Source organism: Moschus berezovskii, chromosome 18, assembly GCF_049115385.1.
Source record: "Moschus berezovskii isolate FMDL1 chromosome 18, NW_MosBer_1.0, whole genome shotgun sequence".
Taxonomy (NCBI): domain Eukaryota; kingdom Metazoa; phylum Chordata; class Mammalia; order Artiodactyla; family Moschidae; genus Moschus; species Moschus berezovskii.
Genome location: NC_142477.1, coordinates 57,551,429 through 57,568,896, shown reverse-complemented (window position 1 = coordinate 57,568,896; position 17,468 = coordinate 57,551,429). Strand labels below are relative to the sequence as shown.

Here is a 17,468-nt window from a genome sequence, read left to right as displayed (position 1 = left end):
GTCTGAGACATTCACATGAAATCATATACAAACCGGTGGTTCCTATGATTTTTTAGCATATGAACCTTCCCAAGTCTCTTCCCACAACATCCCTCCCAACTACCAAAGAAAAGCCGTTTATATGTGTGTGTTTGGTAACATGAACAAAGATGGGAATGAAGGTGGTTGGGAAGAGGGTTCGCAAGATGGAAAAGGATGCTTATGCCATTCCCGGTTTTGAGTTAATGTCCCTGTGACCTCTTAAAGCTTCTCCCTGTACCCTCACAATTGCTCAAGAATACTTTGGAGGCAGGAAAGTTGACATTATGACATCATTCTAAATGTTTTAGTAGGTAGAACTTTGTGCAAGTCCTGTTGAATTCAGCTGCTCATCCAAGAGAGGCAAAGTCCTTGTCTCTGAAATAGGACCAGTCACTCTTTTGCCTCCTAGCTGATTCTACCACTTACTACTTGTGTTCCCTATCTCTGACCCAGCATCCTCATCTGCAAATGAAAATAATAACAGTATCTAACTCAAAAGGTTTCTGTGTGAATCAGTAAGATAACTTTATAAAGTGCTTCATAGAGTACCTGGCACTTGTTAAGTATCAATAAATGTTACATGTTTATTACTGCTGTTAATGCTCCTATAGCTGCTGCTTTCACAACCATCATCCTTAAAGAGGGTATTTATGAATGCCTTTTACATATACCCATGCCTTTATGTACCAACTGTGCCCTGAAGAGAATACAAGATGGATAATAATGGGAAATGACCATTTGCCTACCAGTGGGCTCCTGGTTACCAAATTCTGTTCTAGCAAAACTGCAACTTGTTTTCAGTGGTTCTTTGTTTGAAAAAATGAATATAGAATGGACAGATGCTATGATCCCTTTCTTTGGCAAGCAAACACTTTGATATTCAGGGTTAAGAGAAGTTTATACAGATGTTAGCTTTTCAAGATAATATTTAGGAAACAAAACAATTAGCCAAAGCCAAACTCAAATACTGATTCCTATGTATGTGATTGTACTTGAAGAGAGTAACTTAGATTCTGATCATCTTAAATCCCTTTTATGGATTCTTTCTGTTCAAAATATTGTGATTAACTGTAACCTCTGGAGTCATTCTCAATACACATCCATGAACAAATTAAATTTATGCTTTCCTCTTCTCAGAACACTAAGATTAATTTTTTGATGATTAAAGGTACATTTTTAATGACCTTTTAAGCTTTAATTTTTTTGAATGTTTTCTTTAATGACATTATTATTTGAATACATAATTTAAACAAAATTCTTATAGCATGTATTAAATATAGTCAGTATCAGGAAAATATTAAGCATAGGTAATGCAAAACTTAACATAGATTATATGCCCGGTTCAAATATATAAAAAGATTAGCTGCATTTTAATAATGGAGAAAATGAGGCTCTTAGAATCTGTAAACCTCAAGAAATCAAGAAGTCATTGAACTGCTTGGCCACAGAGAGGGGTAATGCTGTCCAACCCAAGTCTGTGTGTCCAGTGCACAGGGAGACCTAACCCACATGTTGGAGTTTGGAGCAGGGAAAGATTATTGGAGGATCAAGCAGAATAGGTGATTTGTGTTCAAAAACCCCAACTCACCAGTGGCGTTCAAGGAAGGGTTTTTAAAGGCAACATGTGGTGATGGCTGTAGGGTGCATGGTATTCTTCTGATTGGTTGGTGGTGAGGTAACAGGATGGTGTTTCAGGAATCTCCATCATCAACCTTCAGACTCCACTGGGTCTGGGGTCTACCTGTTGTGCTCAGCAGGCAGTCCCCATCCTCCATACGAGTGGAGGTGTTGGACCTGCGAATGGTCCAAAGCTGTACATCAGATGGTTACATGTATCCCTTTAGTTGGAACTAGCACTCTGTTTTTATCACTGAACTATTGTTCCTTGACTGGTTTTCCTTTGTTTCTGCATTCCCTCACTCCCCTAATTAGTAACTCTTTGAATCTGCTTTATGGAAGCAGAAGGCCTGGGAAACCGAAGCGTTATATCTACAGACAAGAAGCAGGGGACCCAGAGGAGTTTTTGTACCCAGGAGGGCCCTGTAGAGTCGTGCGTGGTTTCAATAGCATACTCTAAAGATACTGGAGGTAACTATCAACTGATACTCCTTTATTTGAACAAAAGGGGAAGCATTTCAGTTTACCAGCATTTTTCTGGGTAATATCTCAGTGTAGGACATTCTAGACTACAACTTGTATATAAGTGGCTGAATTTTTAAAAATAAGGTTCTTTATGTTTTATAGTTATGTATTTGAAATATCCAACTTGCTCTTCCCTTTTTCTGTTTTCAGTTTTTAATATAGCTGCCTAGGAGCTTCCCAGGTAGCTCCAGTGGTTAAGAACTCATCTGCCGATGCAGGAGATGTGGGTTTGTTTCCTAGCTGGTATCCTTGCCTGGAGAATCCTACCTCCTCTGCTGGACAGAGCAGCCTGGTGGGCTACAGTCCATGGGGTCGCAGAGTCAGACACAACTGAAGTGACTTAGTACATAGACCAAATTACTATTTCAAGGAATAATGAGGATTGTTTGTAAAATGGGCTTCCCTGGTGGCTCAGTGGTAAAGAACCCGCCTGCAAATACAGGAGATGCACGTTTGATGCCTGAGTCTGGAAGATCCCCTGGAAAAGGAAATGGCAACCCACTCCAGTATTCTTGCCTGGGAAATCCTATGGACAGAGGAGCCTGGCAGGCTACAGTCCACGGGGTCACCAAGAGGCAGACAAGACTCAGTGACTGAGCATGCAGGCATGTTTGTAAAACATCCCCGTGAAAACAAATATTAGAGCGAAATACTTTGGCTGTAAAACATGAAAAGCTAAGAGCAGACAATTTAAGAGGCACACAGGCTTGATTTACCAAGGAACTGGGCAAGATCGGGGTTGGCAGACCACTTATCTTTGGAGAGCTTCTCCATCATTCTCCCCTTTCTCAAAGCCAAAACCCTTCCTCATTCTATATTCTCATAGAGTCGCTCATAGTAAATTGTTAAAAAGGGAGAAGACTTAAAAGTGTAAATAATCAGACATGGATTCATGGTTTTTCCCTCTGGAACTTCTGCATTCTCACATGAGCAGAGCATTGAATAAACAGACTGAATCCCTAACAGGGCGACATCCTGTGTCAGGCACACAGAGCTTCTTAGTGGGCAGTGGGCTTGTCAAGCATGCCAGGAATTCATCTACCAAGGAGGCTCATACGCTGAAGATGGAGAAGAGGAGGAAGAAGAAAAGGCCAAAAAATAGCAAAGGGATAAGATTACAGGCCTAGCCTTGTGCTGACCATTTCCAGTACTTGGTTGATCCTTACCACCTCTAAGAGGTGGGCATTACCATGATACACACACACCCTGTTTGGTCAGTAGCTATGAAAATAGAAGTCCTGTGGGCTGTGGCTTGCTGAGGGTCATGTATCTAGTAAAGTGAAGTTTGAACCCTAGGCTGCCTAGCTCAGCAGGTATACAGTCTTTAAGCTGTACCTACTTCTTACAACCACAAACAAAAATACATTTCAAAAAATATGATAGTAGTCATAAATAGGAATAAAGAGACATCATCCAAAAGTAGCTCTGTTGAGCTTATGATGGACAGCAGAATGGAAATAAATGCAAATTCTCTTCTACAAGGGTTTTCTCTGAGGGTCACTTTCTCTGTCTGTCTGGCCTTGTGAAACTAGACCTTTCCTGCTGGCTTGGAGCTGAGTGTGTCCCTTTTGTCAAGGGCGGCTTGAAGTTCATGGAATAGTTTACCTGAAGCTTGAGAGTGCCAATTCCAGGCACCCAGATGCTACTTTCAGAGACTAAATTAGCTTTCTTCAGAGTCACAGCAAAAAGCGATACAACTAAATTGATTACTTGAAAGTGCCTTCTCAAGTTTTTTTTTTTTTATTGCTTCTTGAGCCAATTTGTTTTCCCAGTGGTGTCACTGTTACAGAAGTTAGTCTATTTCTGTAGTCTCATTTTATGAATAGAAATCATCTGAATATAGCCATAGACATCTAGCCGAGACCATTTTTCTCAAAACTTTAAAGGCAGAGAAAATTCCCAACTGTACTTCTTCCAAATGTCAAGAAGTGGCTTAAGAACGTATTTCTGTAATCTGTTGATTAATATTTATATTATTTATATGAATATTGCCATTGGTTGTAAGCATGTTTATTATCTACTCATTGATAAGGGCTTGGGAAGTTGTGATAAAATCAAGACAGTCTGCTGCCATCTAGCTTTTTCTGTTTCCATCTTCAGGAGTTTCCTCCATAGTATTACAGAAAGATACTTTTTTAAAGCAGCAATTCCTCTTTCATCCTTGGGAGGGAGACATTGTATTGGTACTGCAGTATCTCTCTTTTTAAAAGTTATACTTATTTTACTTGTGTCTTTTTAAAATTTAAGATGAATGGTCCAAATCCACTATAATAACTAGGCATCAATGCCCCCTCCGATGGGGGCAAAATATTTTTTTTCAATAGTAAAAATTAATAAATCAACATGACCCTTGGGGAGACCGTGAAACAGATGCAGTTCTCTTTTGTCCTATCCCGAACCTGAATTTCTGTTGAAAAAACTTATACGGATCTGACTTTTCACTTGCATGCATTGGAGAAGGAAATGGCAACTTAGTCCAGTGTTCTTGCCTGGAGAATCCCAGGGACGGGGGAGCCTGGTGGGCTGCTGTCTATGGGGTCGCACAGTTGGACACAACTGAAGCAACTTAGCAGCAGCAGCAGGTGCTTCCCAATCTTTTCAGCTGTCTCCTCTGCAAAGTGTGTATTTTGCTGTTTTCAAATTCCGACTGTTGGTATTCTTCAGGGTCTGGTTCCTGTGCTCTGAGCCAGGAAGGCAATATGAGCTCTGCTACTTGATACATTTATTGGGCTCTTGTACTGTCCTGTACTAGACTCCGCTGGACTCTAAGGAAGCAGAGGGGAATAAAACAAACATGACCCCTGTCCTCCAGCATCTGATAAGCCTTAAATGCATCATCCCCAAATTAAATCCTTGATTAGATGAAGTGCACCGAAGGAGAAGTAAAGATATTAAAAAGGGGAGAACCAGTTAATTTGGGGGTGGAAAATCAAAGCTTCTGGGAGGAAATATGCAAGCTGAGAAATGAAGTGTGAACAGGAATTAGCCAAGTGAAAAATAGTAATAGAATATTTATGAGGGAAAAAATATGTACTAGGAACATTTCAAAAAGAGGTGGGGAAGGCCAGATGAACTTTAGTCATTTTTCCTAACGAGTGACTAATTGTTTTATCTCTTCATGGATGATGTGCCTACATTGTAATTAATTACTCCGCTACAAGAACAAATGTATTCCCAGGAATGGGGGCGTGAGAAGGACTGGTTAGTGTTATGTGGCCATGTTAATATAGTTCTGCTTCGCCTGTAAACCTCAGTAAAACAATAGTGGTACCAAAGTGTGGTTGCTTTAGTTTTCTCAATGTCCTTCCAACTAACGTAAAATCTAAATCCTAAATTTTAATTTAGGATTAATTAATTTAATTTTTAAACCCTAAATCCTAACATGAACACTAAATCCACAGTGTCAAACACAATGTCAAGAGACTTTCTCCAGATCAGCTCCTCCAACTTGTTTCTCCTGATTTCCTCTCACTGAGCTGCTTTTGTCAAACTGCCAAAGGCTATTAGATTTAGGTAGAAAGGACACTATTAAATTTGGGGCTGCTGTGAGATGTAAAGATTCTGTGTGTTTTGTGTGTAAGCTAAATGAGATACATCTTTTGTATCTAAAAGAGAACCCCATAGCTTAGCATTCAACAAACAAGTAAGGCTACCTGTTGTTCAGATAAATATAGATAAATTATTCTATTTAAAGGCTTTGCAGCTTTGGATCAACATAAGCAAAACCTTCGCATGACATCTATTATATGCTGAATCTCAAAAAAAAAAATGATACAAATGACCTCATTTATAAAACAGAAGTAGATTCACAGACACAGAGAACAAATTTATGGTGGCCATGGTATTGGGGAAAGAGATAGTTAGGTTTTGGGGTGGATATATACACACTTCTATATTTTAAGTGGATAGCCAACAAGGACCTACTGGATAGCACAGAGAACTCTGCTCAGTGTTATGTGGTAGCCTGGATGGGACGGGAATTTGAGGAGACTGGATACATGTGTATGTATGACTGAGTCCCTTTGCTGTCCATATGAGACTGTCACAACATTGTTAATCAGCTTTACTCCAATGCAAAATAAAAAGTAAAAAAAAAATAAAAAATGCCTTTTTCTTCAACAATATATTGTTTTCATTGTAATGTATTATATACAATTTTGTATGTACTTAATGAGATTACTGTCCTGGGATTTTAGGATGTGTAGAAAATACAATTAAGGCATTAAAATTAAATATAAATTATCCCCACCGGAAATATCCTTGCTGGTTATTTACTAAAGCATCTTGAATCCAGCAGATCAAGGAGAAATTCCCCAAAGAGACTGTAATTAGAACTATTTAGGACTTGGCAGAACTGGAATCAAAATCCCTCCATAAAAATGAATAATGCCTTGGGCTACATAAATTATAAAATCTGAAGCTCTAATAGCAGCATTATGACAACTGAGTTTAATTGTTCTGATAGTGAGCTGGAGAGAGGCACACTCAGTTTCCTGAATTTATGTTAGAAATATATGGGATTCTTGCCAACTGGGGATCGTTGTTAGGCGGTACTCTGTCCAAGGAATGTAAAACATTAAAAAAAAAAAATAGATGACAAACATTCTACGCCATTCTATGCCATCTTCATTACTGGAGAAGGAGATCCCAGTAATGTTTATATGAAGACTACCAATGGATTCCTCATGAGGTCCACCTTTCCACCTAACTTTTAATATTTCCCTTCCTTGAAAAATTATTAATAATAATCACCAGGGGGAAAGAAAGAGGATAACAGATTCTCTTAGTCTTGAAAAATTGTTAATAATAATCCCTGGGGGAAAAGAAAGAGGATAACAGAGATTCTCTTAGTGATGAGTGATTTATGTTGAAATAGCCAACTCACTGTCCCTCCCTTCCTTTTTGGAGCATTAAAGGGTAGCGGGGAGAAGGCTTCCCTGCTGGCTTTTCCTGGTGGCTCAGTGGTGAAAAATCTGCCTACAGTGCTGGAGACACAGGTTCTATCCCTGGTTCAGGAAGATCTCCTAGAGAATGAAATGGCAACCCACTCCAATATTCTTATTTGGGAAATCCCATGGACAGAGAAGCCTGGCAAGCTACAGTCCGTACGGTCGCAAGAATCAGACAAGACTTAGCGACTAAACAACAACAGCAGCATTTCTTTTTAATTTATGTATTTATTAAATTGAGCCATAGTTGCTTTAGTATTGTCTTTGTTTTAGGTATACAGCGCAGTGATTCAGTTTTATACGTGTGTGTATATGTATATATGATGGTGGTACTGTTAGTCGCTCAGTTTTGTACAACTCTGTGATCCCATGGACTGTAGTCCACCAGGCTCCTCTGTCCATGGAATTTTCTAGGCAAGAATACTATAATGGGTTGCAATTCTCTTCTCCAGGGGATCTTCCCATCTAAGAATTGAACCCAAGTCTCCTACATTACAGGCAGATTCTTTATTATAGTCTGAGCCACCAGGGAAGCCCATATGTGATATATATGTGTGTGTGTGTGTATGTATATATATTCTTTTTCTGATTCTTTATCTTACAGGTAATTGTAAAATACTTGTGCTATATAATAGGTCCTTGTGGTTCCTTGCTTCCTTTTGACCTAGGGAACTGGATTAGTGGGCTTGTAACTGGATTTTGATTAGAGAGCATTCTCTGGCCACAGAAAAGGTTTTCTTTGTGAAAAACTCAAACTGTCAGCTTTAGTGTGTTAGTTTTAAATGCTTTCAGCTATGAGTAACAAGAAACCTGGACCAACAATGGCTTGAACCAATAGGGGTTACTTTAAAAAAAATTTTTTTTAAATTTTGTATTAACAATGTTGTGATAGTTTCAAGTGAATAGCGAAGGGACTCAGTCATACTTATCCATTCTCCCTCACACTCCCCTCCCATCTAGGCTGCCACATAACATTGAGCTGAGTTCCATATGATATACCATGGGTCCTTCCCCTTACAACCATGAACTTGTTATCAAAGTCTGTCAGTCTGCTTTTGTTTTGTAAGTTCATCTGTATAATTTGTTTTAAATTTCCACATATAAGGGATGTCGTACAATATTTCTCCTTCTCTATATGACTTGCCTCACTCAATATGACAGTCTCTAGGTCCATACACATTGCTACAAATGTTATTATTTCATATATTATTTGAGTAATATTCCATTGTATATATGTGCCACATCTTCTTTATCCATTCCTCTGTTGATGGACATTTAGGTTGCCTCCATGTCTTGACTATTGTGAGCAGTAGCAATGAACATTGGGGTGCATGTATCTTTTTGTGTCATGTTTTTCTCCAGACATATGCCCAGGAGTGCAATTGCAGGGTCATATGTTAGCGGTATTTTTAGTTTTTTAAGGAACCTCCATAATGTTCTCCATAGTGACTATACCAGTTTACATAACAACCAACAGCGTAGGGAGGGTTCAAATAGTGGGTTACTTTTAAAGAAGTGGCCATTGGAAGCATTTCAGTTGTTGTATGTTATTACCATTTGCAGAAGGTCAGCATCTAGGAAATTTTCTTGGCCTTTCCCTCATGATGACAAGATGGTACTGCAGCTTTAGACATCAAATCTGTGTTACATGCAGTGAAGGGACGGGAGGGGAGGATCAGCTCTAGTCACATCTGCCCAATCACCAGAAACGCAAAACATTCCCCAAAGCCTTCAAAAGACTTCAGCTTGTAGCCCATTAGCCAGAACTATGCCATATGGCAATCTCTAGTGGGAAGGAGATTCGAACATTAATATTTGCTTTCTAGTTTCTATAATACATGCAGAAAGGGTGAAGGAAGTTAGAAAACACTATGAACCAGACTATCAGAATTTTGGTCACATTTGGTCTATATTAATGTATTATTTTCAGAGACTTAGAGTAACTTATTAAGGTGGACAAGACAATAGGAAAGAACTAAGATCTTTGTGCCAAATGCAGAGTAAACTTTGGAAAGGGTAATTAGAAGGGGAAATAAATTAGAATTGACCTAAAAATGTCTTAAAGTCAGATCTTACAAAATTTTTGGCAAACCAGTCAAACTGTATTATCATAATGTGGATAATAAGAACATTTCTGCTAGTTTTCACAAATGTCACCAAAAATTTTGGTTAAAAAAAAGGTATGTGTATGTATATATGTGTGTGTGTGTGCCTAACATTAGCAATCTATACTTGTTTAAAGTAGAAAGAAAATGTATACTATTTGAGGGATAAAAAAATCAACCAAAATAATCATTAATGACTCTTAGTCATCTAGCCATGATTTATGCTTTGTCTATAAGATGAACAAAAGAATAAATAATAATCGATAATTGTTTGGTATATTTTAATCATATTGACCTCTGAAACGATTAATGTCAAATAGACTGGCTTTGATCAACTCAGTATGTGGTTTATTCAGTGCCCATAATGCTGTGAGTCCTCTGTTAAAAGGGGTGGATTTAGGATTTAGGGAGTGAGGAAATCTGCAGAGAAAGATAAAATAAGAGAAGGCGAGGTAACTTGGCTATGGCTTGGTAACCAGGGACCACAGTTGTTTGGGAGGATGTGTAAGAGGTTGATGAAAGTAATGCCAAAGTAAACTAACTTTTGCTTAGAGTTTTGAAAAATGATGTCATCCTTAGAAAAATATACATGAGGACAACAGAAGGTAGAGATAGAGGTCTGTGTTTGAGTAATTTATAGTGACTTTGTTTTATTAGAATCATAGGAAAGGAAACTTGAATGTGAACATCTGGATTATAGAGGGCCTTGAATGAGAGAATGAGGGAGTTAACATGAGACAGTGGGCCTTCGGATTCTGAAGAGAGAGCTTTGGTTTAAGGAAGTATCTGCAATTATAAAACACAGTTTTTCAAAAGACTATCAAAATAATCCTGGAGGAAAATATTATGACATTCAGAGATAAGAGCATGTGTCATAGGAAAAACATGAGGGTTATAGACTGTGTTTTCCCCAAATTCGTATGTTGAGTGCTTACTTCAGCATTTCAATATATATTGGAGATAGGGCATTTAAATAGGTGACTAAGAAGACTGAGCACCTAAGAATTGATGCTTTAGAACTGTGGTGCTGGAGAAGACTCTTGAGAGTCCCTTGGACTGCAAGGAGATCAAACCAATCAATTCTAAGGGAAATCAACCCTGAATATTCATTGGAAGGACTGATGCTGAAGCTCCAATACTTTGGCACCTGATGTGAAGAACTGACTCACTGGAAAAGACCCTGATGCTGGGAAAGATTGAAGGTGGGAGGACAAGGTTATGACAGAGGATGAGATGGTTGGATGGCATCACTGACTCAATGGACATGAGTTTGAGCAAGCTCCGGGAGATGGTGAAGGACAAGGAAACCTGGTGTGCTGCAGCCCATGGGGTCATGAAGAATTGGACACGACTAAGCAACTGAACAACCAAAGGTAGAGTCAGGTCATATGAATGGACCTTAAGCCAATTTGACTGATGCCCCAGTAAAACGAGAAGATTAGAACACAGGCACAGAAAGACCATGTGAAGACAAAGAAAGAAGATGGCCATCTACAAGTCAAGGAGAGAAGTCACCGGAAGAAACCGATCCTGGCCACACCTTGATCTGAATTTCCAGCTTCCAGAACTATGAGAAAATAAACTTCTGTTATTTAAGCCCCCACAGTCTGTGGTATTTGTTATGTCAGTCCTAGCAAACTAATACAATGAGTAAATATGATTTTTGTTAAGAAAAGAATAATCAGATAATAAACTAAGTTCATGGATGTGGAAATAGAATGAAGGTCATTTCTGGAAATATATCGGCGTTGTTGTTCAGTCACTAAGTCGTGTCTGACTCTTTGTGACCCAGTGGACTGCAGCACACCAGGCTTCCCTGTCCTTCACTACCTCCTAGAGTTTGCTCAAACTCATGTCCATTGAGTCTGTGATGCCAAACAACCATCTCATCCTCTGTCACCCCCTTTTCATTCTGCCATCAATCTTTCCCAGCATCAGGGTCTTTAACAGTGAGTTGGCTCTTCGCATCAGGTGGCCAAAGTATTGGAGCTTCAGCTTCAGCATTAGTCCTTCCAATGAGGGTTGACTTCCTTTACGATTGACTGGTTTGATTTCCTTGCAGTCCAAAGGACTCTCAAGAGTCTTCTCCAACATCACAATTTGAAAGCATCAATTCGTTGGCACTCAGCCTTCTTTATGGTCCAACTCTCACATCCATACGTGACTGTAAAAACTTGAAATTTCCAATGAATGCAATGGGATGTGGAAATGAAAAGTCAGTCATGACTGAACTAAAGACTGGGAAATGGGAAAGTCTAGAAGGACAGTGTGTTGGTGGAACAAAAGGATGGATGTGGTTTCAGCCATGTTCTCATTGAGAGGGGTTGGGTCCTCAGAGTAGAAGCATCCATCAAGAAGTCAGAAATGTATGTCAGGCATGAAGACACTGAAGAGATGGCCAAGGAAGTCAGTGCTGAGTATAAACAGAAGTGCCACAGCCTGAACAACCAATGAATGAATTCTACATCTCTTTTTAATTCACTGAAAGAGCAGGATCAAATTGGTCAATGCAGTTTGTATATGTACTTTCAGTAACAGGCAGATCTCTTTTAACTTAAAACCAAATAAGCACACTAAGAGACTTTATCTTCATGAGGTCCAATGGTGACAATTTCCTTTGAAAAGGAAAAAAAAAAAAAAGGTTTTTGTGTCTTGACCTTTTTACACAAAGGTAAGACCAAAAAGACAAATACCTCATTGAAAGGTAGAATGATTTGAATCCATACAAGTATAAATATCTGAGCTTAGAGTCTTTCCCAAGAGCAGATTTTTATTGGCATTAGTTGGGAGTGGAAGAGTCTCAAGACATGCTTCTCTCCCCCCTCCCCCCACAGGAAAGCATGTTGTGGGAGGAAGTGATATGAGTGCCACAAGGAACAGGTCACCGGGGGCCAGTTCAGGGACAGCATTCAAATCATCTCCCAGTGGTGAAAGGATCTTATTTTCCCTTGGGAAGATAAGGGAAGGTTGGCTTCAATTACACATTTCACTTCTGTGCCAGATTTTGCTTAAATGCTACCCTCTGGGAAAATCAAGAAATTTAGACTCAGTTTTCCAAATCAGGAGAGTACTCCATGCTTTTAGTTTTCATTTCTGAAGTGTCCCATTGATCCTCAAGAGTAATGCTTGGCTGATGTGCTTGCATGAATTGTTTACATTGTTCATTAATTAATGTGACAAACATATTAAAAATAGTACTCCCAGTTTTCATCCTGAAGGGCTTACACATAATAGCAACAACCTTTAGCAAAGAATGGCTTTGACTCATTTAATAACACTCTGTAGTTAATTTGTAGATTACTTTTTGACTTTTCACAATTATACTTTGGTGTTGCTGCTGCTGCTAAGTCCCATTAGTCGCGTCCAACTCTGTGCGACCCCACAGACGGCAGCCCACCAGGCTCCTCTCTCCCTGGGATTCTCCAGGCAAGAATACTGGAGTGGGTTGCCATTTCCTTCTCCATGTTCCTACAAAGGAGAACATTTTTGTTGTTTAGTATTGATCAGTTTATCTTTATGTGTTCAAGACTATTATGTCTAGAGATAAATGTAAGTAGTTGTTTGGTTCCGGAGAAGGCAATGGCAAGCCACTCTAGTACTCTTGCCTAGAAAATCCCATGGATGGAGGAGCCTGGTGGGCTGCAGTCCCTGGGGTCGCTGGGGGTCGGACACGACTGAGTGACTTCACTTTCACTTTTCACTTGCACACATTGGAGAAGGAAATGGCAACCCATTCCAGTGTTCTTGCCTGGAGAATCCCAGGGACAGGGGAGCCTGGTGGGCTTCCGTCTATGGGGTCACACAGAGTCGGACACGACTAAAGTGACTTAGCAGCAGCAGCAGCAGCAGCAGTTGTTTGGTTAAAATGACCCAAACCTTCCAGATATTTATTTCATAAATATTTTGAGTACCCACAATGTTTGGGGCAATGCTGTAGATGTTGGGGAGACAATGCTGTATGAGAACCAGTCATAGCTTATTTTATATTATTTTGAATTTTTGTACAACTTGTAAAGTTCAAATCATTGGATGAAGGATGAAAATCAAAGAACAAAAGATAATGAGAGAATTTTTTAAACCAGCTTGTTTTGTCCTGGAGTGAATCCAGATATGCTCAATTTTATACATTCAGTATACCTAAAGTCTTATCATGGTTGTTAATCCAACTCATGACCTTCAGATATTACACTGATCTTAGTAATAAAAGATTAACATCTCTCTGGTATATTCCATTGCCATAATGTATTTAAGGATTTCAGTGAGTATTTCGAGGAAAGAGAGCAACTCTTTTGAGGAGGATTTCTTTCTGAAGTAACCATAATGATTAAATTTAACTGAAATCTTACAAGATGGTGTGTGTCAGTGCCTTTCTCTAGAGGTTTCCTAGCAAATGCCTCCTTAAAAACATTTGCATGGAACTCTCATCTCTGCCACATTTGCCATATCTTGGGGCTCTAAATAAACAATACTGATTTTGTAGATGATCAAATTGGATAAGAAACAGCTCAAGACTTTCCTGTCCAGCAGGTGTAGTCTCATGGAAAATCACTTCTGAATCCAGCAAACAGAATGACGCAACTAGTTGTAGCCCACTGGAAAATCCTAGAGGAGGTCCCTGACTCACCAGTCTCCTTTGCTCTCTCGCCCTCTTGGACTTGGCGAAGCAATCAAAATGGCTTTCCTCTCAAGGAAGACACAGGCAGTGATTCAGTTACTGACAGCTGTTTGTAGAAGACGTGTCCCGGCCACCGTCCAGGGCCAGTGAGGTCTGCTGGGCTGATAAATTGCCCCTCTGGATCCTTCTAGGCTTGCAGTTGTCTCAAATGAAAAGCTCAGGCTTAAGAGCTGCCAGAAAGTATTTGGCAAAGAGCCCACCTGTTTTTCTCAAGTACAAGTATTCAATTGAATTGATTCCTCAAAGAGATAAGTGACGGTAAAGTAAGTTCATTGTTGACCGTTCATAGTTCTGAACTTCCACTGACGTAATGGATGTGAAAGTGAATTTTAAAGACACATTGCAAATACAAGACACTTCTAGCTGTTATTTCATTACCTGGAAAAAAAAAAATGTAAAAATAAAGATGGCCACACATTTTACCAAGGTCCCAAATGAGTGTACTCTGGTTCACTGTAATTTCAGCCTTCTATAAAATGTGGGCTCATCTAGGCTGTCATTTATGAATCATGTACTGAGTTGCTTTTCTTTGTTCTCCCATAATGCACTTGTGGAACTTGTGACACGTGCATGTGAGAAATCTATGCTACTTTTCAAACAGTGAAAAACAAATACTATCCAAGAGTTAGCCTAGCATTTAAAGAAAGCATCACAGAATATATGCCTGAACAACAGCTATACTAATGTAATACTTATATGTGCCAGCCTCATTCTAATATTTTCTATATATTAAGAACTTCATTCCTCACAATCAACCTATGAGGTATGTATTATTATTATCCCCATTTTAGGGATGTGAAAAGTAAAGAATACAGGGATGAACTGATCTGTTTCAAATCACACAGGTAGTAAAAAATAGAGTCAGAACTCAGATCCTACTAGTATGTCTCTAGAGTCTATACAATTAACCATTACAGCATATTATTTTGGGAGCTTCCCTGGTGGCTCAGACAGTAAAATTATCTGCTTGCAATGCTGGAGACCCGGGTTCAATCCCTGGGTTGGGAAGACCCACCCTTTAGAAGGAAATGGCAACCCACTCCAGTACTCTTGCCTAGAAAATTCCATGGTGGAGGAACCTCATAGGCTACAGTCCGTGGGGTCGCAAAGAGTCAACTGTGTCCGACTGAGCATATTATTTTAAATATTAGTGTTAGAATGTTGTGCTGTTTCTAATAAGAGACATAACAGTTTGTTATATATATATATTTCTTCATTGTCTTCTCCTTTGGATCTAGGATCACATGACCAGATTTTAACCCATAGGAGACTTCTGTGATGATTAAGTATGAGATAGTCTACAGTTGTAGAACATTTATGCATTGTTAAATGTTTTACCTTACCATTATCTCATTTGATCCTCTTACTAACCTTTGTGTACATAGGGATTTATCCTTATGTTTCAGATGAAGAAACAGATCAGAAAGATTGAACAGTTAGTTCAATTTCATGTCAATAGGATACAGCATGGAGAAGGCAATGGCAGCCCACTCCAGTTCTCTTGCCTGGAAAATCCCATGGACGGAAGAGCCTGGTAGACTGTTGTCCATGGGGGTCACACACAGTCAGACATGACTGAAGCGACTTAGCATTCATGCATGCATTGGAGAAGGAAATGGCAACCCACTCCAGTATTCTTGCCTGGAGAATCCCAGGGACGAAGGAGCCTGGTGGGCTGCCCTCTATGGGGTCTCACTGAGTCGGACACGACTGAAGTGACTTAGCAGCAGCAGGATACAGCAGTTTTCAGAAATCAAACATACTAGCTGTTGATCTCCAGCACTTTCCCCAGTATATCAGACTGTTTGCTCATTCATTTGGGGAAAAAAAAAAAAACTGAAAAGATGTTTAAGAATCCCAGTAAAATGGAAGAAGCTTTTTAGAAACATTTAGATTAATATGAGAATACTCCTCACTAAAGCAGAAGGTGAACATGCATTCCCTTGAACAGTGAACTTGGTTAAGCAAGTGCACACAGCTAGGTTCCAGCTTAGTAATTTTCAGTGTCACGTTTCTCAGCCTGCAATATGTGAACATTTCGATGGGATGAGTCTCAAGTGCTCTTTTGCTTTATGCCACTGCTTTTTTAAGGCAGCTCATTTGTACTTGTTCATCATCCTCTTTTTTCATCAATCCCAGAAGCTGTGTTGCTAATTATTGACCCAGGCAAGCTTCAAAGAGGACAAAAGCAGCTAAAACTGGAGTGCTCTTGATACAGAATCACAATGCAATTTCCATTTTTCAGAAAAAGCAAGGCATTTTTAGCTGTAGGGTTCAGAGACCATTCAGTTATACAGGCACTTGAGTTTCTGCTAAAGAATCACAATTCAGTTAAAAAAAACAAACACACTTTTTTGGGTATTTCATTCATAGCCAGGTTCTTGGGTGTGTGTATGAGAGAGAGGAACAAAGACAGAATCAGAGATAAAGACAGGGAGAAAAATTTTTTTTTTCCTTCTGAATCAACATGTAAGCAGGGAAGAATAATATTTATTAATTCCATAACTATTTCTTGAAGACTTGCCAAGAGTAAAGACTGCTGCTGCTGCTGCTAAGTCACATCAGTCGTGTCCAACTCTGTGCGACCCCATCAGTTCAGTTCAGTTCAGTTCAGTCGCTAAGTCATGTCTGACTCTCCACGACCCCATGAATCACAGCACGCCAGGCCTCCCTGTCCATCACCAACTCCCGGAGTACACTCAAACCCATGTCCACAGAGTCGGTGGTGCCATCCAGCCATCTCATTCTCGGTCGTCCCCTTCTCCTCCCGCCCCCAACCTTTCCCAGCATCAGAGTCTTTTCCAGTGAGTCAACTCGTCGCATGAGGTGGCCAAAGTATTGCAGTTTCAGCTTTAGCATCAGTCCCTCCAATGAACACCCAGGATTGACCTCCTTTAGAATGGACTGGTTGGATCTCCTTGCAGTCCAAGGGACTCTCAAGAGTCTTCCCCAGCACCACAGTTCAAAAGCATCGATTCTTCGGCGATCAGCTTTCTTCACAGTCCAACTCTCACATCCATACATGACCACGGGAAAAACCATTGCCTTGACTAGACGGACCTTGGTTGGCAAAGTAATGTCTCTGCTTTTTAATATATTATCAAGGTTGGTCATAACTTTCCTTCCAAGGAGCAAGCGTCTTTTAATTTCATGGCTGCAATCAGCATCTGCAGTGATTTTGGAGCCCAAAAAAATAAAGTCTGACACTGTTTCCACTGTTTTTCCATCTATTTCCCATGAAGTGATGGGACCAGATGCCATGATCTTTGTTTTCTGAATGTTGAGCTTTAAACCAACCTTTTCACTCTCCTCTTTCACTTTCATCAAGAGGCTTTTGAGTTCCTCTTCACTTTCTGCCATAAGGGTAGTGTCATCTGCATATCCCATAGACAGTACTAAATAAAGAGGGAGATGTTTAGATGTCCAATTATCTTATCACAGGACCTGACACATGATAGATGCTCCAGAAATATTTGTTAAAGAGACATGAGCTATACCATGAACTTAGAATCTATTCAAGAAATCACAAAATCATTAAATATTTGAGAATTGGAAAGACATTTAGAAATCATCTTA

General features: G+C 39.6%; 1 protein-coding gene and 1 non-coding gene across 15 annotated transcripts in view; both read left to right on the top strand.

Annotated features, from left to right (window-relative positions):
• The window catches only part of PDE4D (phosphodiesterase 4D), a 1,698,276-nt gene that overhangs the window by 1,329,742 nt on the left and 351,066 nt on the right, over positions 1-17,468 (top strand). The window lies entirely within an intron of this gene.
• Positions 4,550-4,604, top strand: LOC129553424 (small nucleolar RNA SNORD50). The gene has a single exon (XR_008685454.1). It is a non-coding gene; the product is annotated as a small nucleolar RNA SNORD50 (small nucleolar RNA).